Here is a 24,916-nt window from a genome sequence, read left to right as displayed (position 1 = left end):
AAAAATTTCAATGAAAAAAAAAGAAATATGGGCCTTCCATATCTTTTCCAAATTCTCTCCTTGATACTATTCTGAAGCTGAGGTCACTATTGGAAATGAGCTGCAGTGTACTTGCACTCACTATGCGCCTTCCATTGTCCTTTGGTTCAATCACACTTTTAGTAGATAGACTAAGTGATCTGTAAGCCTCCGCTTAGTATACATAAATCCATTTCTTATGCTGGGGATACATGTGTTGAGAGAACAAATTTTGTTTGGGGTACCAGGAACAGCTTTGGGTCTACAGTGGCTGTCCCAGATATTTGTACTGAGGCACTAACTCATTGGACTAGCTCTCCGGCCACGTGTCATAATGTGATAGGACGCAGGACCCCTAAGATGAAGCGAGGCAGCCCAGGTTCTAAGGGACATGAGAGATGCAGCTTGGCCTCTAACTCCAGGAATGTGGTGTGGACTAGGGATGTTGACCCTGGTGCCCTCAGGGGACAACTGTGTAAATACTGAGGTAGGCAAGGAGCAAAGATCACACACCCCAGACATTGGGACTTCTTGCCTTCCTGATACATCATCAGTCAAAGCTCAGAATCCCCACCTTCACTTTTTTTTGTAAACTCCTTGCCTTCTTTGTCTGTAAACTATATACCTTCTCTTTCCCTTTTCAAAGAGGAAATTCCCATCTTGCCTCCTGGCCATATTATCGTCTCTCGTAATAAATTTCTCATATATATTATAATAATATAATATATAATAAATATAATGATAACAAAAATAATAAACAATAATATAAATATTTTATAAAATAATTTAATTTTATAAAATATTTTCTAAAATCTTACAAAATAAAAGTTTCCTGGGATTCTTGGGATGAGTCAGCCCTCCCCAGCCAGGTTGGACTTCCTCCCACAACATTTTAATGCCAAAACCGGGGAACACTTGCGGTAAGGTGGGCAGCTCACTTGGCTCTCAGACTGGAAGGGAGGCACATTGTGCTTTCTTCTTGGTCAGAAACCTGTCAGGTTGGGTGGGCACCCATTGTCTGGAGTCGGACTATCCAGGAAAGCTATGTTCAGGTTTCTCTTTCTCTACCATCAGATATCTTGACTTGAGAACCACCTCTTGTTTTTCTCTTGGTTGGCACCCCCTGGACACAAGTGTGGGTGCCTCTTAGTGTGATCTCCCAACCCACCACAATTTGGTTCCTTACAATTTATCCCAACCCATCACAGCATGGGATAGAGAGAAAGTATCCTGCATGATTTCCCCTTTGGGTATGTCCTGACAAATTGGAAAAAAAGTGGACTTAAGTGATTTGAAAATGATTTTCTTTGTAACCAGGAATAGTGGTTATTGCAGGAGAGAGAGGAAAATCAAAGCCTGGACTGTCTCTTCACCCACTCCCACAGCCCCCAGCCTCCTTGCCCTATACCTGTGACTCCTATCTCTTCCCAAGATCCTAAATGGAACTTCAGACACAGGGAATGTAGGGACCACATACCTGGTCCCTCTCCCCCTCTCATCCCAGTGCTCCTAACACTGCATCATTAGGTCTTGGTCCCTCTACCTCCCCAGTACCCTCTGCACCAGCAGTGTAGTCCACTCCCCCCCCCCCAGTGAAGTCTTAAGCAAAGAAATAATCCTTTAAAGAGTCCCTAAAAGAAATGAGACGTAAGATTGCACAGGATCCTCAGAGTACAGTGCTTTTATCCAAAAGAATTGTATCTGTTCTGGGTGACTATTTGTTTCTGTAAACCTGTAGAAACAGCCAGTGAAACTTTTTCTAAGAGATAATAAACCAGGCGGATAGAATTGGGAGAATGTGAAGAAAGTCTCTGTGTGTTTCCTGACCTGTTTCTGTCTCTCCCTCAAATTCCTGAATGTTGAGGATGTCTAGAGAACGAGAGAGACAGACAGACAGACAGACAGACAGAGACAAAGAGAGACAGAGAGACAGAAACAGAGAAAGAGAGACAGACAGAGACAGAGAGAAAGAGAGATGGACAGACCGACAGAGAGACAGAGAGAGAGAGATAAGCGATGAAGAGGAACTTGGGTGTGAAGCTGTAAATCCCTAAACTGTCTTTTGAATGGGTTTCATATAGTTTAAGGTATGGTGTTATAGTGAGTTTGTTTTTTTTTTTAAACCCTGACCTTCCGTCTTGGAGTCAAGACTGTGTATTGGCTCCAAGGCAGAAGAGTGGTAAGGGCTAGGCAATGGGGGTCAAGTGACTTGCCCAGGGTCACACAGCTGGGAAGTGTCTGAGGCCAGATTCGAACCTAGGACTTCCCATCTCTAGGCCTGGCTCTCAATCCACTGAGCTACCCAGCTGCCCCCTATAGTGAGTTTTGAAATGATGTTCCTTAAACTCTAAAAGGAGAGAAACTAGTTTAAGAAGTGAAAAGGAATTAAGGGAATTCTCCAATTTATTCTTTGTATGTGTGGGCACAAGTATTCTTGGTACCAGCATGATTTATTGTATTTTGTATTGTATTACTTGTTAGTCTTAGCATTTGTTTTGGTCTGATCAGCCAAAGCAGAAGCATTTAATACTCGAAATAAAATATCTGTATGTCCTCTTTCCTCTTTTTCAGTGCTGGTTACATTGAAGGAAACTGGAAACAAAAGACAGATATAAAAAAATTAGAAACTAATCATCTGGCAAAGAAAGAAATATGTAATTTCTCAATTGGATTTTATAAGTTGTGTTTATTTCAAAATCAGAATTCTGTTGATTCTTAATTGTATGAAACTTAGAAAATTCTCACATTCTGAATATGAATTTGAGATTCAGTATTTGTTGTATTTCTGTTAATTGTAAGTGAAATGCAAATTCTATCAACATGGTGTTAACTGCAATAATTAAAAGAGTTTGATATTGTAAAACATTTAATTAATGGCTTGAATATTGAACAAAGCAAATTAAGACCAGTTTCCTTTATAGAAATACCTAAATTAATACAGGAGTGTTGCTCTGAAAACTTCTTGTGATTTCATTGTTATCTTTAGTTTAAAAAGTAATGTGTACACTTGATTTGTCTTTGAAACACCTTAAAAATTTCTTAAAATGTTTAATTGTAAAATTAAGCTCTGTTTGCAAATTGTGACATTCTAAGGTCTTGTAGATTATTAAACTTAAACTTTCCAAGTCATCATGAAAGGATTTGCAATTTCAGACTGAATTTTTATTTGTAGGATTTTGATCTTGCATCCTCAAGGGTTTGTTAACATCATGTTCTTATAATTTCTCTAATAATTTTTATCAATACCTTTCCTGAAGTATGATGATTCTTTAGTTAAAGTATAGATTTCTGATCATCTTTTTGGTGGGGGGGGGTGAGTACTATATTCTGTTAATTATCTTTGGAAGTGTTACAAAGTTACCTAAACTTTTGAAGGTTTTCTATAAGCTTGTGTAATAAATAAAAATTAATCTTAGAGACATTATACTAAATTTATAAGTATTTAGAAAGAGAAAGAGAGAGAAAGGAGGTATTGGCAGCCTAACTACTCAAAGTTTCTGGCTGTGTTGTTTCTATTTCATCAGGTCCTAGATTCCCAATGGGCCCTGCCTGGTCCATTTCACAAGTGTCAGCAAAGGGGCCCAGCTAATCACCTGGTCAAGCCAGACAAATTAAGGCCAACCAAGGAGCAGACTTGAGTTCAGGAAGGGACTGGAGCCAAAAAGCCTGAGATTCTAGATTCACAGCCTGGACATGATCCCCAATGGCAATGGCCCAATGCTGCCCCAGCTCCAGGCTGTCCCACTTGCCAGAGATGGCTTACATAGATAAGCACCAGGACAGCTCATCAGCAAGAGAGCTTCTTCCACAAGCAAAAATGGCAGAGAGATAGAACTCCACTTCCCAAGCTGACTTTTTAAGCTTAGTCTAAACCCTTTCCCTAAGATTTTCTAGTTGGCGAAGGTTTCACTTCAGTCCCAACACATCATATCAGTTGATTTCCACCAGTCAGGAATCTCACCTACCACACTGACAAATTAAAACACATGACTCTGTGATGTCCCTTTAGGTCAATCTTCTGGATTGTGGGGGGTCCCCTAAATATTTAATTCACACAATGAACCATGGTTTTATTATGCTTTAAACACACTTCATCAATCTGATCATAAAAACAGTAGAGGAAATGTCTATATCTGATCCATAAAGAGATTGAATTGATAGTGTCTTCATGAAAGAATTTGTCACATGGATGTAAAAAACTATTAAAGAAAAGATTGTCTGCATTTTTGAAGGTTTAAGAATGGATGGTGTGAAGATTAAATTGTAACCCCTGTCTATTTAAAGTGTAAACACCCTACTTAAAAGCTGAGTATGGAGATCTGCCCATTTTTAGATCTAATCACCAAAAGTGTAAACATCCCACTTAATCATTAAGTGGGAGGTCTGTGACCCACATGTGCAATAGTGAGTGATGAATCAGAACTAAACTAACTTCCCCTGGGCATTCTTAAAGCAAAACTCCAACTATGATTGTTAGACATAAAATTAGGGGAAGACACAGGAAGTGATGCAAAAGAATAGTCTTTAAAAGGATCTATCACTTCCTGTGAGGGACAGGTCTTCATTCTTTGGAGTGCAGACTAGAGAGAGTTCTTCGTTCTTTGGAGTAGAAGCTGGTGGAGAATCTTCTGACTGGACCCAAGACCCTGTTCCTAGTGATTCCTGATTCCTAAAATCTCTTCCTTTGAATTGACATGTGGTGAGTGAAAATTTGACTCTTAACTGCTGGATTTTCTGGGGGAAAAAATAGCCACAGGAGAGACCTACCTCTTGAGAGAGATTTCCCCAGGTCTTCAGCTTTGCCAAGGCCTAAGGACTAACTCTCCCTGCCCAGGTTGAGCCAGGGGCTGGGAATAAATTACTTAGTGCTTAGGCTAGATATCTTACCTTATCCACTCTCCAATTTTCTTGCTTCACTCTTTCTACATTTTGTAAATAAATTGTAAATAAATCTCTTTGGAATAAATTGAATTCCTAGTGACAACACTCTTAAATAATTCAGTCCAACCCTTTTAAAATTAACCCTTTTTTTTTTTTTTGGAGAGATAGCTAGCTTGAATGCCTTTATTAAATGAAGTTCCTCCTTAATCAGAAGGAGTGCCAAGGGGCAGAGAGCACTGAAGATGTGTGAATTTGGGGGTTGAAATGATCTTGTAGGATGATGAGTTTCTTGTGTTATGATAGAGTACTCTAAAGGAATGAAGCTGGGTGGGAATCAGGAATGCTTAAAAGTCTTCTCTTCCACTAATGGTCAATTCCAGCTCTCCATCATGATTATATCAAATATCCTAGAGTAAGTTATTCATAGTGAGAGACTTCACCTTTTTGCCTTTTGGAATAACATTCTAAAGTTTCCTTTCTTCTAAAGAAGCTGCTGCTAACTCTTGTGTGACTGTGGTTCTTTGGTATGTGATTTATTTTTCCTTTTGGCTGTAGGAAGAATTATTTTCTTTGACCTTATCTGGAAGCTCTTAAATTTGACTGTTTGTTTGTTTTCAGTTTGGGGCTTCTTTTAGGAGGGAAGTGGAAGATTGTTTCTATTTTCATTTTTCTTGCTAGGTTTAATAAATCTGGGTGGTTTTCATTTGTGATTTCTTCAAAAATTACACCAAGATGAAATTTTCAATTACAGGTTTAATGAGTCCAATGATTTAAAAATTCTCTCTCATTGATCTGTTAATAGGTAAGTTGTTTTTGATAGTAGATACTTCCTACTTTCTTCTAAAATTTTCAGGCTTTTGATTTTGTTATTTCTTCTTATGACTTTACCTTTCTAGCTTTAGTTTGGGATTTGTGACTTGGTTCCAGTGCAATCCTCCTATTCCTCTCAAGCCTTTAAATTGGGTGGTAAGATGCTCTTTGATGCTGCACTTGATTTTTTGAGTTTCAGCTGCTATTTGCTTTTATCTTCCCTGGGCTCCAAATGTTGGCAGATTCTCTAATGAGAACTCTGTAATCTTCTAGGTCCTCTGGGGCATCCTCAGTCAGAACAATATTGTGGTCATCGACTTCTTTGTCATCTTCTCCTCTTCCTATTCCTCTTTCACCTCCTCCTCCTTTTTCTTCCATCTTGAAATCAATACTGTGGTTACTGGGGTGCCAGTATATTCACGTGAGATTATGCTGACTCACTTGTGGAGCTTTTCTTCCAAAGCTTGAGGGTTGGCATTATCTTGTATAGACCTGGACGTTATAAGATGAGCTGGTCTATTATATGGCAAAGGTTCATTTGGGTCTTCTGGAACTTCAATATCTATATCACCTGTAAACCACAAACCAACATGACCGATCTGAAGGAAAGCTGTCTGTGGACTTCCTCCCAGCTCGAGATCCAGGTTCAAAATTCAAAATTAACCCTTTTCTCCCCTTACAAAGGTAAAAAGTTCAATGAAAGGTAAAGTCTTTGAAACTTCTATAACTTCTTTCTATATAAAAATTCTGTGTTGTATTTTGTTACGCCTATGCAATAAGTCTCTTGTATAGTATTGTGAAGCATGTTTTTACCATTGAGATTTAATTGAATAAAATGGTTAAATAAATTAAAATACAGGAATCCTTAGATCTGACTTTAAAGGAATCATAGTATTAACTATAATATCTAAAAATATTTAACTATAATTATTTCCATCCTGGTAAATTAAAATAAGACTTGACTAATGATTTTTTTAACTTTGAAAACACTTAACCAGCCTGTTTATCAGAGATGTGATTAAGGCCATAATCTAGATAACAAGTAAATCTTGTTATCAGCACAGAGAGGGAAAAGTTTGTTTTGAGGTCAGCAAGCAACTAACAAGTCAGCAAACAGATGAAAAACAAACTCAAATTACTGGCTTCTTAATTAAGTGCAATAATTCTACAATATATAATATTAAAAAATATAAGAATGATTTCATTGTTTGCAAATGTAAATATCAATGTGATTGATACAAACTGCATGTACCATGGACTTTGTTTAGTCATAAGAAGTTATTTCTATTTACCAATTTGTACTATGGACTAAATTAATGTCTGACATAAATTGAGAATGCATTGTGCTAATATGTAGTGTTTAAATGGTAAATTCTGTTTAAAATTTGGATTCTTTGGATCACTGGCTAGCAATTAAAAATAACAGTGGAATATAAATTCTTTGGAATGATGAATGATGAAAGTGAAGTGATAAAGGTTCAAAGAGTATTGGATCTGAATATTTAAAAAAATAACACGTGTAGTTTTTTAGTAAGGGACTTTGATCAAAGTCCAAAAGGAGGGACTAAACTGTTTAGATAAAGTTTTAAGTATGTAGCAATAAGAGGAGTGAAGAAAACTAAAGAGAGTTGTCATCTTCAATACTTCAGTAAGAAAAGGGTTTGAGGGTAAAAGGTGTGAATGTCTTGATGCTAATAAGTTTAAGCTATTATCAGTGTTTAAAGCAACTAAGAACATTTTCCTCATCTCCCAATATAGCAAAAATCTAGAAGATGAAGCCATCATTAATCATAGAGAGGAAGGTTTGAGCTAATGTTGGTGGAGTTGTTAAGCCTTTCCCTGCTTCTCCCCTGAAAAGGGGAGAAGGTATATGAATTGGGAAACAACCAAAAGTACTAGAGTTTTAATATGAATATTTCTGTAAGGTAAATGAATCTCCTATTTTGTAATTGTTTAATTGGAGTTTAGGTACTGTCTTGTTTCCTCACTACAAGAGAAACTTTTAATTGGCAACAGTGGGCCAAGGTCAAGGCTCCTGAGACCACCCAGATAGATGCAGTTTAGTGATATGGGAAAAATCATGTCAGTTAGGTACATCATTGAATAGTGAAACTCAATAAGGACTAAAAAAAATTAGAAAAGGAGAAAAGAAGAAAAATTAAAAATTGCTATGTGGAAAAGCTAAAGGAAGGGGAAAAAATCATGCAGGTTTTTTTATCTGTAACTTTTTGTTCTGTGTAAACAGTCACTGCAAAACAAAAAACTTGTTTGGATTATGAAGTTCAAATTGATGAAATTGGATTATTAAAAATGTATAAATCTATTTATAATACAGCAATGATTTCTAATAATTGATCTATATACCACAATGAGTTATAACAAGAAGAAAATCAAGTAAAAGTTGTGGAATAAAATTTCTCATTGTTTATGAATCTTGGAAAACTTTGAGCTCTAAACTGTGATTGGTGAGATTTTCCATTTAAGATAAAAACTTTTGAGACTGCAACTTATATATTTTGAGTTTTGAATTCAGGTATAGTTGTTCGATGGATCATTGATGATTATGTCAGTAATCTACCATTCAATAGAAAAGCCACAAGGTACAGATGGACTGTGATCCTGAACTGTAGGTGGAGATCCTTATCTGGCGGAGGTCTAGGGACAGTTCTCAGCATATCTGAGGATAGGATCTCTTTTTGATGCAGAATACCTATTTTGTTATTTTCTTTTTAGGAATGTTTCCCACCTGATTATTACTGAGTCTGGCCATGGAGTGCAATTGTGTCTACATGATTGATTGATAACTCTGACTCTTGCTCAAGTCAAATGGTGTTAGATCACCCTGTGCCCTTGAGGCTTATGCCTAAAAGAACCAGTGTTGATGTTATAATTCTTTCCCTGATTTTCCCTTTTATATTAATTTCTAAAAACAGAGCAAACAGTTAGCTGAAGATATGAGCATAATGCAAATTGTAAGATGACTGTTTTCAGTCTAATGTGTGGTCATTATATATCACAAATCATTTAGTGATTTTCTGTGGGCCAGCCATTTTGGGGGTGTCCATTCTTCCAAGCCAGATTGGACCTCCTCCCATGACAATAGCATGAACAATAGACATTTTTCATCCACTTTGTTTTTCTTGCATGGGTTGTTAAACTAACCTCTTGAAAATTATGGTGCTTCTTAAGGAATTTCTAATGTGCTCCTGGACTTGATGTGATTAGCAAATCTTGTCCGCAAAGAGAAGTAGTTGGAGGATGTTGGGGGCCATCAAACCCACGCTATCTGACATGGTCATAGGTGGAAACTGAGGACTGCAAAATGGCGCCCAGGAAAAATGAGACACCCACTCAGCTCCCCCTTTATGCGACTTCTCCCACTAACATCCCTTGCTATTGGAATTGGTATAATTATTGTTCTCTCTCTAGCTAAAGGAAAAATAATATGAGAGCAAAATGCTTGCAGGATCCCACTTTAATCCCCCCCCCAGAATATCACCAAAAAGATCATATCTACAGAATTAAACCTAAAAGACACCTATGTTCCCACTAAGGTGGGAAAAAACCCTCCTTTTCTATAGGCTTAAGCCTCTAGTAAAAACCACATTCAGATTCTCTACCCTAACTGCTAGCCAGGGATGACAGGCATATTAATCACTTTTCAGGCATAGGCTGGTGTGTCACACTTCACTGATTTGTTGTGTTTACTGAAACTCAAACAACATTTCTAAGTTACCTCAGTGAAACACAGAAAAATGAAAGATGGAAATTAGAAAATACCTAAATCTGGATTGTCTTGATTTTACCCTTTAACCTCGCACTTAACAGCTATGTTTTTAAGTAATTCTGATTGATTATGTAAGTTGATTAAAAGCAACAATGATTTTCTTAGCTGGTCATTCCACAGGTCAGTGGAAACTGATCCCTGGTTACCCTGCCTATGTCATTTATCTCTAGCAAGTTTTGCTTTGTTGTAGCAACTTGGTATGTAAAATGGTCATAGAATATTAATTAATTTGTTAAAATTTGTTTTAAGATTTGTTAAAAGTTAATGTGTGACATGTCCAATTATCTGTAAATAATTGTGTATTTTATGTTGAAAAATGAGACTGTATGCCAAGAAAAAATGTAACCACTAAGATATAAAAATAAAGACGACTCTGTGCCAAGCAGAACAGCTCTTGTTTCACGCCTGTGCAATAGGTCTGCAACACTCAGCTATCTCCCACTCCTTATCTGACTTTGTTGCCACACCTAGTCAGAAGGAACCCCCAACTTTATAGACTTCTGGTCAGCCATTGAAAGGTGCATGTCCTTTATAAGGAATCTTTTTTTTCTGACAAGAATCTTAATAATTCATGATGGAAAGGGGAAATAACTTTTTCAAGCATTCATAATCCTGTTTTAGGTTTTCTTGGACCTGAATATTTAAAATTTCATTAAATAGTTCTTTGTCTTGCATTTGTTAAGAGAATTTCTCTTATATTTATGTATGCATAAGTTTAATCAAATGCTCTTGGGATCCTGTATTCTTTCCACTTTTCAATAATTTTTTTTTTACTACAAAAGTGTGGTCCACTGTAGAACACTGTTTGCAAACTTTGTCTGCCTTTTTTCCTTCTCAAATTTTTAGTGAAGATACTCTCAATGAATGTATGGCTCATTCTCATAAAGATTTTTAAAGATGAGTAATTGGGTGTAAACGGAATAGCCATGGGGAAGCTAAGTGGCTCAGTGGATTTCAAGCTAGGCCTAAAGATGTAAGGTCCTGGGTTCAAAAATGTCCTAGCTGTGTGACTTTGGGCAAGTGACTTAACCCCCATTTCTTGGCCCTTACTCTTCTTCTGCCTTAGACCCAATGCACAGTAAGATAGAAGGTAAGGTTTAAAAAAAATACTTAGTGTTGATTATAAGACAGAAGGTAAAAGTTTACCAAAAAAAGAGAAAGGAATGACCATTATGTTGCTAACAAAAATGTAGAGCAAAAAGTCTACTCTAATCTTTCCAATCTTGCTAAGTGAAGCTCCTGGAAGGTGATTCACATGTACCCAAATAGTGATCCTGAAGCATCACAGTATTTGAAAAGAATTTTCTCACTACAACTCAAAGAGCAGACTGACTTCCAGAAGCTGGGGCCTGAACCTTTTTTTTTTTTAATAAATTTAAAAGGCAGCCAATCTAAACCTAATAGCATCTATTGACTTTTGTTGACTGGGTATGCTTGGGAGTCTGAGTGACAAAAAGAGCTGCAATAACCCTTGAGTTTATTTCTAAAACAGATAAAAGTGCTCTCCAAGGAGGTAAAGATCTCATAGCACCTGCCACTCAATGGAAGATCAGGAAGTATCTGGAGGACCCAAAAGGAACAACCCATCAGAGACACCATCAAATAACAGTGCCTACTAAAAGACTCCAAGGGGGAGCACAGCAAAGAGATTATCTCAACAGTGGGTATGATCAGCTTCTAACACAACAGATTTCAATTTGATGACATCCACACACCAGCAAATGAAGCTAACAGATCTAGGGGGGAGTAGCAAGAGGGATTCCAGATGGTAAAGTCTGGAAGTATGAATTTCCCTGACTATGCATGTTCCTTAAACATATGTTCTCTCTCATGCATATTCTCTGGTCATATAGATTCCCTCTACCACTGCTGGTATGGAAATCCGAGGGAGAGTATATCTTTTTTTTTCAAATTTGTCATTGATTTCTTGTTAACATTCTTTTCTTTTTAAAATTTTGAGTTCCAAATTCTCTCCCTCCCTCCCACTCCCTTCTCCATCCACTGAGAAGGCAAACAATATAATATCAATTATATGTGAAATCATGTAAAACATTTCCATATTAGTCACATTTTTAAAGCAAAAAAGTGAGAAAATTATATGTCAATTAGCACTCAGTTCATCAGTTTTCTCTCTGGAGATAGGAAGCATTTTTTCATTGGGTCCTTTGGAATGATCTTAGATCATGGTATTCATTCATCAGAATACCCAAGTCTTTCACCATTGATCTGTGCACAGTGATCTACCAGTTCTTCTCACTACACAATTCATAAAGGTCTTGCCACATTTTTCCTGAAGCCACCCCTTCAACATTTCCCACAGTACAATAGCATTCCATCACAATCATGTGCCACAACTTGCTCAGTCATACCCCAATTAATGAGCATTCCCCAAATTTCTAATTATTTGCCACCGCAAAAGAGCTATGTTAAATATTTTTGTATATATAGGTCCTTTTCCTTTTGCTTTGACCTCTTTGGAATACAGACTTACTAATGGTATTGCTGAGTCAAAGAGTAGGCACAGTCTTCTTTGCTTCTAATCCCTGATTCTCTTAATCTGCTCTTCCTTCTTTCTTTCTTTCTCTCCTTTCTTTTATCCCCTTCCCCTCCTCTTTTCCATTTGGGTAAATTACATTTCTATACACAACTCTGTGTGTGTGTGTGTGTGTGTGTGTGTGTGTGTGTGTGTATTCTTCCTTCTTGAACCAATTCCAGTGGGAGTGAGGTTCAAGCATTGCCCACCCTCATCTTTTCCCCTTTCACTATAAAAAGTTCTTCCTTGTATATCTTTTACATGAGAAAAAATATCTCCTCTCTACCCTCCCCTCTTCCCTACTTTGTCTTTCTCTCTCCCTCCTTCATTTTATTTTGGAAATCATTCCAATATAACTCACATTCATGCCCTCTGTCTATATAGACTCCTAACTGTTCTGGTAATGTTAAGGTTCTTGGGAGTTATATGTGCCATCTTCTGATACAGGAATGTAAACAATTTAATTTTATTGAGACACTGATGATTACTCTTTCATGCTTACCTTTTTATTCTTCTCTGTCTTATATTTGAATGTTAAAATTTCCATTCATCTCTGATTTTTTCATCAAGAATGTTTGAAAATCCTCTATTTCATCTAGAATTTGGCTATGATATCTCTAGGAGTTTTCATTGGGCGTCTCTTTTAGGAGGTGGTCAGTAAATTCTTTCAATTTCTGTTTTACTCTCTGGATCTAAGAAAACAAGTTTTAATTTCTTCATCTGAGAATTGCCTATTCACATTCTTTGACCATTTGTCAATTGGGGAATTTAATCTTCTCCAAGCCTGGCACTCTATCCACAGTCCTCCCTAAGATATCTTTTAAAGAGATCCCTCAAGACTTATGACAAAGCATGCTATCCACTTCCAGAGAAAGAACTGTTGGAGTCAGAAGGCAGATGAAAGCCTATGATTTTTTAATTGTTTATTTGAGTTTATTCTTTGGAATTTGGGTTTTATAAGATTAGTCACTCACAAAAATAAATAACATGGAAATATGTTTTGCTTGATAATACATATATAACCCAGATTGAATCGCCTTTACTACTTTATAGTACAATTTGAGGTCCGGTACTGCTAGATCTTTATTCTTTTTTCCCCCATTAATTCCCTTGATATTCTTGATCTTTTGTTCTTCCAGATGAATTTTGTTATTTTTTCTAGTTATATAAAATGGGGGGATATAGTTTGATTGGTATGGCGCTGAATAAGTAAATTAATTTAGGTAGGATTGTCATTTTTATTATATTAGCTTGACCTACCCATGAGCAATTAATGCTTTTTCAATTGTTTAGATCTAACTATTTGTGTGAAAAATGTTTTGTAATTGTGCTCATATAATTCCTGTGTTTGTCTTGGCAAATAGATTCCCAAGTATTTTTTAGTGTCTAGTTTTAAAAATGGAATTCTTTTTCTCTCTCTTGCTGCTGGACTTTGTTGGTAATATATAGAAATGTTGATGAGTTGCGTGGGTTTATTTTGTATGTTGCAACTTTCCTAAAGTCATTATTTTGATTAGATTTTTAGTTGATTCAACCATCATATCATCTGCAAAGTGATAGTTAAGTTTCCTCATTGACTACTGTAAGGCCTTCAATTTCTTTTTCTTTTATTGCTAAAGGTAACATTTCTAGTACTATATTAAATAATAATGGTGATAATGGGCATCCTTGCTTCACCTCTGATCTTATTGGGAAGGCTTCAAGTTTATCCCTATTGCAGATGATGTTTGCTGATGGTTTTAGATATCTACTGTTTATTATTTTTAGGAAAAGACCTTCTATTCCTATACTTTCTAGAGTTTTTAATAGGAATGAGTGTTGTATTTTGTCAAAAGCTTTTTTTTTCATCTATTGAGATAATCCTATGATTTCTGTTAGTTTGGTTATTTATATGGTTAATTATGCTGATAGTTTTCCTAATATTAAACCAGTGTTGCATGCTTGGAATAAATTCCACCTAGTCAGAGTGCATAATCCTTGTGATGTTTGCATTGATTTTCATTAAGGAAATAGGTCTGTAATTTTCTTTCTCTTTTTGGTTCTCCTGGCTTAGGTGTCAGTGCCATATTTATGTCATAAAAAGAATTTGCCTATTTTGCCAAGTAGCTTTATAGTATTGGGATTAATTGTTCTTTAAATATTTGATAGAATTCACTTGTGAATCCATCTGGCCCCAGGAATTTTTCATGGATGGCTTGTTCAGTTTCTTTTTTCTGACCTAGGATTATTTAAGTATTCTATTTCCTCTTTTGTTAATCTGGGCAATTTATTCCTCAATTGGCAAATGGTCAAAGGATATGAACAAGCAATTTTCAGATGAAGAAATCAAAACCATCAATAAGCATATGAAAAAATGTTCTAAATCTCTCTTGATTAGAGAAATGCAAATGAAAACAACACTGAGGTACTACCTCACACCTATCAGATTGAGCAATATTTCAGTAAAGGAAAGTGGTAAATGTTGGAAATGTGGCAAAATTGGGACACTAATCCATTGTTAGTGGAGTTGTGAACTGATCCAATCATTCTGGAGGGCAATTCAAAACTATATCCAAAGGGCTATAAAACTGTGCATACCTCTGATCTGGTAATGCCACTACTGGATCTGTATCCCAAAGAGATAATAAAAAAAAAAGAGAAAGGACCCACTTATACAAAAATATTTATAGCTGTTCTTTTTGTGGTGGCAAAGAATTAGAAAATGAGGGGGTGTCCGTCAATTGGGGAATGGTTGAATAAATTGTGGTACATGTTGGTGATGGAATACCATTGTGCTATAAGAAATGATAAGCAGGATGATTTAAAAAACTGGAAATATCTTCAGGAATAAGCATAACTGGGAGAACATTATATACAATAACAATAATATTGGACAATGACCCTCCATGATCCCATTTGGAGTTTTCTTAGCAGAGATACTAAGTGGTTTGCCATTTCCTTCTCTGGCTCATTTTACATGTAAGGGAACTGAGGCAAACAGGGTAAAGTGACTTACCTAGGGTCATGCAGCCATAAGTGTCTGAGGTCAGATTTGAACTCAGGAAGATGAGTCTTCCTGATTTCAAGCCAGATGCTCTATCTAACTTTACCACTTAGCTACCCAGCTCCTTCCTACCTTTCCAGTTTTCTTAAGCCTTCCTCCCCCATGCATTAGACAGTCTAGCTATGCTGGCCCATTTGCTGTTCCTTTGAGACAATATATGTCCCATCTCTGTGTCTTTGTGCTTTGAATGTTACTGCTGCCTTTTCATTTCCTTGACTTCCTTCAACACTCAGCTGAAATCCTACTTTGTACAGGAGACCTTTCCTGCCTCATCCTCTGCCAACCAGCTACTAGCACTCTCCCAAGATAACCTTCCAACTTCTCTGTCTAAATCTGTTTCTCTTTCACTCTCTCTGTTTCTAACTCTTATCTCTATTTCTCCATCTATGTCTCTCTCTGTGTGTCTCTCTTAATCTGTCTCTCTCCTGTCTCTCTCTCCCCCTTTCTGTCTCTCATTATCTCTTTCTCTCTCTACATATATGTATAAATGTATATATAATTAACCTCATTTTACAGAGGAAAATGATAGACATAAATATAAATGATATACGGATACTATATATGGCTAATGCTTCACACATCATCTCCCCCATTAGAATGTAATCCCCTTGATGGTTTCAGAAAAACCTGGGCAGAGTTATATGAAATGACACAAAGTGAAGTGAGCAGAACCAGGAGAACATTGTGCACAGAAACTGCAATATTGTAACAACGATCAACTGTGAATGATCGATGTTCTCAGCAATGCAGTGATTCATGACAATACCAAGACTCCTGACGAAAAATGCTCTCCACCTCCAGACAGGGAGCTCTGAGGGCTGATTGAGACATGTTTCTTTCTCTTTGTTTTTCTTGCCTTTTTTCTTTGTAACATGACTAATATGGAAATATGTTTTACGTGACTTCTGGTGTAAAATGGATTCACATGTATATTGCTTGCCTTCTCAGTGGATGGGGAGGGACTGGAGGGAAGAAGAGAATTTGGAATTTAAAATTAAGAAATGAATATAAAAAATGTAAAAGCTTGAAAAGAAAGTAGGAAGATAGAGGAACCACCAAAAAACCTAAAAAGAATAAAGAGGAGGAAAAGGAAGATGAGGAAGAGATGGAAGAAGAGAAGGAGGAGGAGGGGGAAGAGGAGGTGGGATTTCATTTTTGCCTTTTGTTTTTATATCCCCAGTGCACAGTGTACCTAGCACACAATACAAGTGCCTGCTGCTTGACTGACTTCAGCAATCAGCTCACTTATCTCTGCTTCCTCTGACCCAGGATCCCACCTGGCAGAGCCTCCTGGAAGGACAAGTGACTGAGTCACCTCTGGGGCTTCAGCTTTTTTCTCTTAAGGGTGGAGAAAGCCCATTGTTTCTTAAGTAACAGGAGCCTGGACCCTGGAGCCCCAGCCTCAAAACTTGGGTGCCCTGTCTTGCCTGCTGCCAGCCCCTCTGGAAGCAGCTAGGAAGCTTGCTTCCTAGAAACCTGATGACATAAAAAGGGCCCTGCTCCCCACTTTGGAGTGTGTAGAGATATTCTGGGACTGGTTCCATTCTTCTAACCATGTGGTGAAGAGACAGATTGTTATTTGACTGCCACAACAGAACTGGGACACAACACTCCCACAGAGAGGCTCTTCCTGCCAGGTTGCATTTGAGTGAGAGAAACATACTGTAGATCTCTGGAAGGGAAAGGCCTCCAGTTCTCCCCACCTGGGGCAGCTTTGGGGCTAGTAAATAAGGGCCTCTGTTCTCTGGCTCTTTGTTCTTTCTTACCTTTATTTTATTTTTTATTTGTAAAAAACCCTTACTTTCTGCCTTAGAGTCAATCTCTGTATTGGTTCCCAGGCAGAAGGGTGGTCAGGGCTGGGCAATGGGGGTTAAATGACTTGCCCAGGGTCACCCAGCTAGGAAGTGTCTAAGGTCAAATTTGAACAGAGGACCTTCCCTTTCCAGGCCTGGTTCTCATTCCATTGAGCCACGTAGCTGCCCTCCTTTTTTGCTTTGAGGAGAAGGAATATTGTAGACAGCCATGATCTTGTGGACTCCAAAGGGTAGAGAAGAGAACTGTCAAAGTCTGGGGCCTGATTTTGCAGCCAGATAATACAGGAAAGAGTGAAGCCCCCAAGCAATTTGTTTGACCCAGCATTAGTCTAATAAAATGAGGAGGAAGCTACAGCGATTCCTCTATCACTTGTGCCAAATTTGGAGTCAAGTTGGTGGAATGAATGCTGTTTAGAAACTGCTTTGGGGTTAGGTAGGTGGCACACTAGAGACAGACAGATAGACGGACGGACAGATGGATGGATGGATGGAGATGATAGACAGACAGACAGACAGACAGACAGACAGACAGACAGATAGATAGATAGATAGATAGATAGATAGATAGATAGATAGATATTATATCTATATATGGATGGATAGATGGATGGATGGAGATGATAGATAGATAAATGGATAAAGATGATAAAGAGAGATGGATGGATAGAGATGATAGAGAGACAGATAGATATAGACAGACAGATGGATAGATAGATGAACAGATGGATGGATGGAGAGAGATAGACCAGACAGAGAGAGAGAGAAGAGGGAGAGAGAGAGGGAGAGAGAGAGGGAGAAAGAGAGAGAGAGAGAGAGAGAGAGAGAGAGAGAGAGAGAGAGAGAGAGAGAGAGAGAAAGAGAGAGAGAGAGAGAGAGAGAGAGAGAGAGAGAGAGAGAGAGAGAGAGAGAGAGAGAGAGGAGGAGGAGGAGCAGGAGGAGAAGGAGCTAACGAGGGGAGGATATAAGTTTTGTGTAGCTCTGTCTTTATTCCCTCTTCCCCAGATCATGGCTGGAAAGCTGGTTTGATGACAGGCAGGAGAATCTACACATGTGGTTTACTTTTTGTTGGATAATTAGGTTTGAACTTCTATTTCTTTTAGGTTATTTTATTTCTACTTCAGGTGATTGTTAATAAATTGCATAAAATATAATACTTGGAGTTATTGGATATTAATTTTAACCTTACAGAAATGATACTAAGCCAAGATAAGGTTTTGGGTTTGTTTTGGGGTTTTTTAAGTGTGATTCTTAGCACCTTCTGCCCAGTAGACAGAGTAGTGGATCTAGAGCCAGGAAGACTCAAGCTCAACTTTTACTCTGAAGTAAAACACTCACTAGCTGTGTTGCTGGGACAAGTCATTTAAGCTCTGTCTACCTCAGGTTCTCCATCTGAAAAATGGGGACCATGATAGCGCCTTCCTTACACAGTGCTTGTGAGGATCAAATAAGATAACATTTAAAAGTACTTTTCCAACCTCAAAGCAATAGATACATATTGGCTATTAAAAAACAAACCCTTCCCTTCTGTCTAAGAATCAATACTAAGTATCCATTCTAAGGCAGAAGAGTGGTAAAGGCTAGGCCATGGGGGTTAAGTGACTTTCCCAGGGTCACACAGCTGGGAAGTGTCTGTTGCCAGACTGAGGCAAGTCACTCCATTGCCTAACCTTTACCATTCTTCTGCCTTAGAACCAGAACAAAACATTGATTCTAAGACCAAAAATAATAATAATAATAATAAAATAAAGAGCTTATATTTTCAGCTGTTTTGGGGGAGAGGGGATTTGTTTCTTTTTATCTATTAAACTCAGGAACTCCATCTCCACCTGGCTCTCCATCCATTGAGCTACCTAGCTGCCACCATGTTGATTATTATTATTATTGGCCATAATGTAATGCCCAACAGAACTGATTACCCTTTCTTATATTTTGTTTCTTTTTCCTTTCGTTTTTAAACCCTTATGTTCCATCTCAGAATCAATACTAAGTATTGGTTCCAAGGCAGAAAAGTGGTAAGGACTAGTCAATGGCAGTCAAGTGATTTGTCCAAGGTCACCCAGTTAGCAATGTCTGAGTTTTATGTTTTTGTTTTTTTTAATTTTGATGTTACTCTAGTCAAAGCCTTTCTCTTCCCTAAAGGCCAAGGTACCAGGGAATATGTGGCTATCCTGTACACTGTTCTCTGTGGGCATGATTAATGGTCATTCAGATTAGAGGTCAGTCAGAAGGGCACTCAGACAGCAGGCCCAGTTGGAGGAAGTTGGACCTTCAAGCAGTGGGCTGGGCTTGGACTCTGGAGGCTGACTTTTCTGGAGTCCAGAATTGTGAAGAAACTCTGGGCCTTGTAGACACCCTGCATTATAGCTATACGTAATGAAAATAGTTTATATTGGGGGCAGCAAGTTGGATCACCAGATTGAAAGCCATGCCTAGAAATGGGAGGTCCCGCTTTCAAATGTGGCCTCAGATACTTCCTAGTTGTGTGACCCTGGGCAAGTCACTTAACCCCCATTGCCTGGCCCTGATAACTCTTCTGCTTTAGAACCAATACACAAAATTTAAATTTAATTTTAATTTTTAAATTTAAATTAGAAAATGAATTTTAATTTTCTAATTTAAATTTAAAAATTAATTTTTTAACTTTAAAATAAAAAACCAATACACAGTATTGATTCTGAGATGGAAAGTAAAGGGGTAAAAAATAGCCATTTGGGGGATTTCATCAGCTTAGGGAATGAGGCTAAAGGAAGCATTAAAAGTAACATTCACCTCTCCGAGAGTGGCTGGGACAGCGGAAGGTTAAATGATGTCGTCCGTGTTGTGTGCCAGAACAGGATTGGAATCCGGGTCATCCTGACTCAGAAACTGCCTCACCCTGGTCCACCGATTTAATGTTTAACGAGGCACTGAAGGGAGATGGTGCGTCTCTGAACTTCAGGGCCTGCGAAACACCCGCTGGTGAAATCCTTTCTTTTTCCCTCGCCCTTCCTCAGCCTCTCGGAGCCGCCTTCTCTTTGCCGGCATCACTACCTGGCCCGGCTCCCTGAATGCTGTTTCCCCGGGGCCCAAGATAAAGGAGGATCCAGGGGCCCGCTGGGGTTGGGGTGCCTCCCGAGAACTTCTCCAACCTCCACTTCCTGATGGAGAGCCTTGGACAAGGCCAGGGAGGCCCGAGGAGCTCCAGCGGCCCTTAGCGGGCTCCCAAAGGCCTCTCTCTATGCGTCCTCGCTGATTAATCTTTAATGGGACACCAAGGAAGTCAGTCCAAAGGGCTCCGATTTCTGCCCTATCTCTACAACTTTCACTCCCTTCGCGAGGTGACTGAGGCCAAGCCTGGAGGGAGCTGAGCCAGGGTTCTAAAAGCAGGGTGGACAGTCCAGGAAGATGTCTCAAAGAGCCATATCCTGCCTCTGCCACTTACTGCTGGACTGTGAGAAAATCCCCTCTCTGGGACTCAGTTTCCCCCCTCTTAAAAATGAAAGGTTCGAAAAATAAAAAACAATATAAAATGAAAACATTTCAAAATGAAGAGTTTAAAAAATAAAATAAAATTTAAAAATGAAGGATTTGAAAAATAAAAAATAATTTTAAATAATTTTAAAATGAAGGGTTTGAAAATAAAAATTTAAACTAAAATTTTAAAATGAAGGGGTTGGAAAATAATTTTAAAATTGTTAAATGAAGGGGTTGAAAAATAAAAAACAAAAAATGAGGGGTTTAAATTTTTTTTAATTTTAATTTAAAATGAAGGGCTCAAAAATAAATTAAAATGTAATAATGAAGGATTTGAAAAACAAAAAATAATTTAAAAAATAAAATTGAATCTATTGGGGAAAGGCATTCCATCAAGAAGTCAAGATTGACCTTATTTCTTCAGTCCTTTACTTATTTCTTTTTACATTAATTGAATTTGTATAGTTAGTCTTAGAAGCATGATTTTTTTAACCCTTACCTTCCATCTTAGAATCAATTGGTTCCAAGGCAGAAGAACAGTAAGAGCTAGGCAATGACTTGCCTAATGTAAAAATATTATTATTTAAATTGCAAAGTTTAAATTCCTTTTGAGAAGAATTTTAGGTAAAGAAGATGCTACTTCTCTGAATCCAGAACTGAACTGTTGGAGAAGCCACCATGAAGAAGCCTCCAGACCACAAGCTGCACAAAAATGAACTTTGGGTGTAGTTGATTGAACATTTATTTGTATGTATACTTTCATGCCAAAGGGGACTGCCCCCTAACTGGCTTTTTGTCAATGTGTTCAGCAATTATTGGTTTTATTCTTTTTTTTTCTTTCTCTTATCCTCAAATTATTGTAATGTTTAAGTTGATTATGTTCTCATGATCCTTTTTGGGGAAACTTTGCTCCCCAACAACGATCAAACGAAGGAATGTAAAAAATAGACTCGAATACAGGATTACAATCCCCACAATTCCTTGCTCCACTTCCCCAGAATGCTTTGTAATCTCACCTGGGCTGAGATCGAGAAGGTATTTAACCTGGTGGCAAAGGTTTTTCACTCTCTTTTTGGACTTCCGTTTTGGAGCAGACGTGGCTCTTTCCATAATGTAGGTGAGGTCTTGTCTAGGCCTCTGGCCTAGGCATGTTTTCCTTATCCTGTATTTTCTTTAATCCTTAATCCTTAATAAACCTCCAAAAAATATAATACTCCTTGCAGAGAAAAACTAATTTCTACCTGCCTCGGTCTCCCCTAAATTTTAACTGTTACACTAGGATCACACAGCTAGGAAGTGTTTGAGGTCACATTTGAACCTATGACGTCCCATCTCTAGGCCTGGCTCTCAATCCATTGAGCCACCCTGCTGGCCCCTAAAAAGTATGATTCTTGAGGCAACTAAGTAGCACAGTGGATGAAGCTCCAGGCCAAAAGTTGGGAGGACCTAGGTTCAATTCTGGCTAGGTTCAATGTATTGGAAGAGATTGCAATGTTATTTATGACTTGCCCAGGGTCACACAGCTATTAAGTGACTGAGGTCATATTTGAACTCGGGTCTTCCTGATTTCAGTCCAGGATCTCTGACTCCTCCACCACCTATCTGCCCTTGAAAGTGCTATATTGAAGTCAATCCACAGATCTTGGGTGGGCATGGCAAAGATTTGTGAGCTCCTCAAGTATAGGTCCTCCTGGTCAGTCCTAAAGAAATGCCTGGGGCCCAAGGAGGGGTGATATGTACAGGATTGCCCTGCTAAAAGGGTAAGAGGCAGGATTGGAACCCAGGTCTTCCTGGCTCCAAGTCCAACACTCTTTCCACTAAGTAACCTTTTGTACATGTTTACAATCACTTGCCAGTGACCCTGGGCAAGTCACTTAACCCTGATTGCCTAGCCCTTGCCACTCTTCTGTCTTAAAATTAATACTAAGACAGAAAAAAAGATTTTGTTTTGTTTTTATTTTTGTTTTACAGAATAAAAAAATTTGGGATTTTTTATCCTCCCCAACAGGGTGAACATATACTTTAAATAGTAAAATGTAATTATACCAATAACACAAGTTACTATTTGAATTTTGCCAAGCTTCAGATAGCTGTATTTATGACTTGTTGCTTTTACCAAAATATTTTAGTCTCTTGTTTTCAAAAATAATCTCCAGACTTTTATAGCTTATATAAATTGTCATTGAGTTTCGGGTTCACTGCAGGTGAAAATTTCAACAAAACCATTTATTTCTTTAACACAAAAACAAGAAACAGGAAGTAATTTTTTACCCTGGAGGCAACATTGAAAAGAATTATGCTTTGATAATACATGTATGACCTAGACTGAATTGCTCACCATCTGTGAGGGTGGAGAGAGGGCAGAGTGGGAAGGAGACAGTTTGGATCTTAGAATTCTGGAAAACATATGTTGAAAATTAGTATTAGATTTAATTGGGAAAATAAGTATAATGTTTATGCTGATAACTCTAAAAAAAGAAAAGTTTTATGCTTGATATACTTTCAGGTGCTTTATTTTATTTTATTTTTTAAAAGCCTTTACCTTCCATCTTAGAGCCAATACTATGTACTAGTTCCAAGACAGAAGAGAGGTAAGGGCTAGGCAATTGGCATGAAGTGACTTACCCAGGGTCACATAGCTGGGAAGTATCTGAGGCTAGATTTGAACCCAGGAACTCCTGTCTCTGGATCTGACTCTCAATCCACTGAACCACTCAGTTGCCCCCAGGTGCCTTTTTTTTTTATCTCATGAGAGATCATTAGGTTTTTTTTCCCCATTTCCATATCAGAGTCTACATCCTCAATCATATCTCCATCAAACCATGTGATCAAGCAGTTGTTTTTCTTCTGTGTTTCTACTCCCACAGTTCTTTCTCTGGATGTGGATAGCATTCTTTCTCCCAAGTTTGAGGTGCCTTATTTTAAAAAAGAACCCGAAAGGGGGAAGCTAGATTGCTCAGTGCATTGAGAACCAGACCTACCAATGGGAAGTCCTCGGTTCAAATCTGACCTCAGATTCTTCCTGCCTGGGATTCCCTGGACAAGTCACTTAGCCTAATTTGCCTCAGCTTCTTCCACTATAAAATGTGCTGGAGAAGGAAATGGCAAACCACTCTTTGCCAAAAAAAACCTAAATGGGGTCACAAAGAGTCAGACACAACTGAATAATAACAAAGGCAAGATTAGAAGGAAATTGAAGGAAAGTTTTGTAGCCAAATTTGCAGATATAGATCTGAGATCTCAAATACACAGAGAACTGAGTAAAAGGGAGATTTGGCTGAAATGATAAACAACAAAAAGTGCAAATAAGATTTGTATTAAAAAGAGAGAGAGCAGGGGGGGCTGTGAGGGGACTCCTTCCCCCACAAATGACTCTTTGGGCAATAGTTATTAAGGAGATGAAGTATTTCTTCTTCCTTGCTGGGCCCTCCCATGCCTAATGCTCTCTCTTAGGTCTTGATCACGTAAAACCCAGTGGGATTGTGGTTGGCTACAGGAGGGAGTGGGAGGAAGGGAGGGAAAGAACATGAATTATGGAACCATGGACAAATATTCTAAATTAATTTATTTAATAAAATTTTCCAAATGCTCTCTCTCTAGGTGACTCAGAGGGAAATCAGACTGGGTTATTCAAATGGGTTAGCCCAGGGGATTAGACATAGCACTGACTCACAAACAAGAACTGAATCCTAGTCCAGATGGGTGTGTGATCTTTGGTAAGTCACTTCCTCCCTCCTGGAGTAAGTGTCCTTTTCTATAAAATAAAGCAGTTGGACTATAATAGCTAGCATTTGAATAGCACTTTAAGATTTATGAAGCACTTTGTAAATAATTTTCTATTTAATCCTCACTATAACCCTAGGACATATATGTTATTATTATCTTCATATTATATATTTATACATAATATATATTTATTATATAATTATATGTTATATTTATTTTCATTATTTTATTTATTATAATAATATAGTATATATTGTATATAATAATATTTAGTATATAATAAATATATGTTATATATTATCTTCAGCACCATTTTTCAGATGAGAAACTGAAGCTGAGAGCGATCAAGTGACTTTCCCAAAGTCATACAGCTAGTTAATGTGAGGCTGGATTTGAACTGAGATCTTCCTGACTCCAGGACTAGTGCTCTACCCATGACACCACCTAACATGGACCATCCCTTATCCTTTCGAGCTTAAATAAAGTATTGGTTCATTTTGCTGACCTGTTTCTTCCTGCGGGAAGGATATATTTGGAAATGAAAGCAATGTAAAAATAAAAGAGCAATAAAATTTTAAAAAAGAAAATAAGTCAGCAGAATTTTCCAGGTGGGAGTGAGGACAGCATTGAAAGAGTGGAAGAGGAGGAAAGATGAAGAAGAGCTATGTCAATGATTAGCTTAGCCCAGCCTCACTTTATCCGTCTCTAAAATGGGAAGTACTGTCACAGAGTAATGGTCACCTGCTTATATAATCGTCATGGTTATAGGCATACCCATTTGTTAGTACCTGGGGTTGAAGGGCTTTGAAGAGACCAAAGGTGATAATTAGCCTGGCTCAGCCAGAGGGTTC

General features: G+C 37.9%; 1 long non-coding RNA gene across 1 annotated transcript; it reads right to left on the bottom strand.

Annotated features, from left to right (window-relative positions):
- Positions 1-2,403: 2,403 nt before the first annotated feature.
- On the bottom strand, positions 2,404-20,273 carry LOC103101537 (uncharacterized). The gene is made up of 2 exons (XR_466359.3): positions 19,656-20,273; positions 2,404-2,610 (listed from the first exon to the last, which is right to left on the bottom strand). It is a non-coding gene; the product is annotated as an uncharacterized LOC103101537 (long non-coding RNA).
- Positions 20,274-24,916: the final 4,643 nt, after the last annotated feature.

This window comes from Monodelphis domestica, chromosome 4, assembly GCF_027887165.1.
Source record: "Monodelphis domestica isolate mMonDom1 chromosome 4, mMonDom1.pri, whole genome shotgun sequence".
NCBI classification, from domain to species: Eukaryota; Metazoa; Chordata; class Mammalia; order Didelphimorphia; family Didelphidae; genus Monodelphis; species Monodelphis domestica.
Note: the sequence above shows the minus strand (reverse complement) of the source record. Positions and strands in the feature narration are given on the sequence as shown.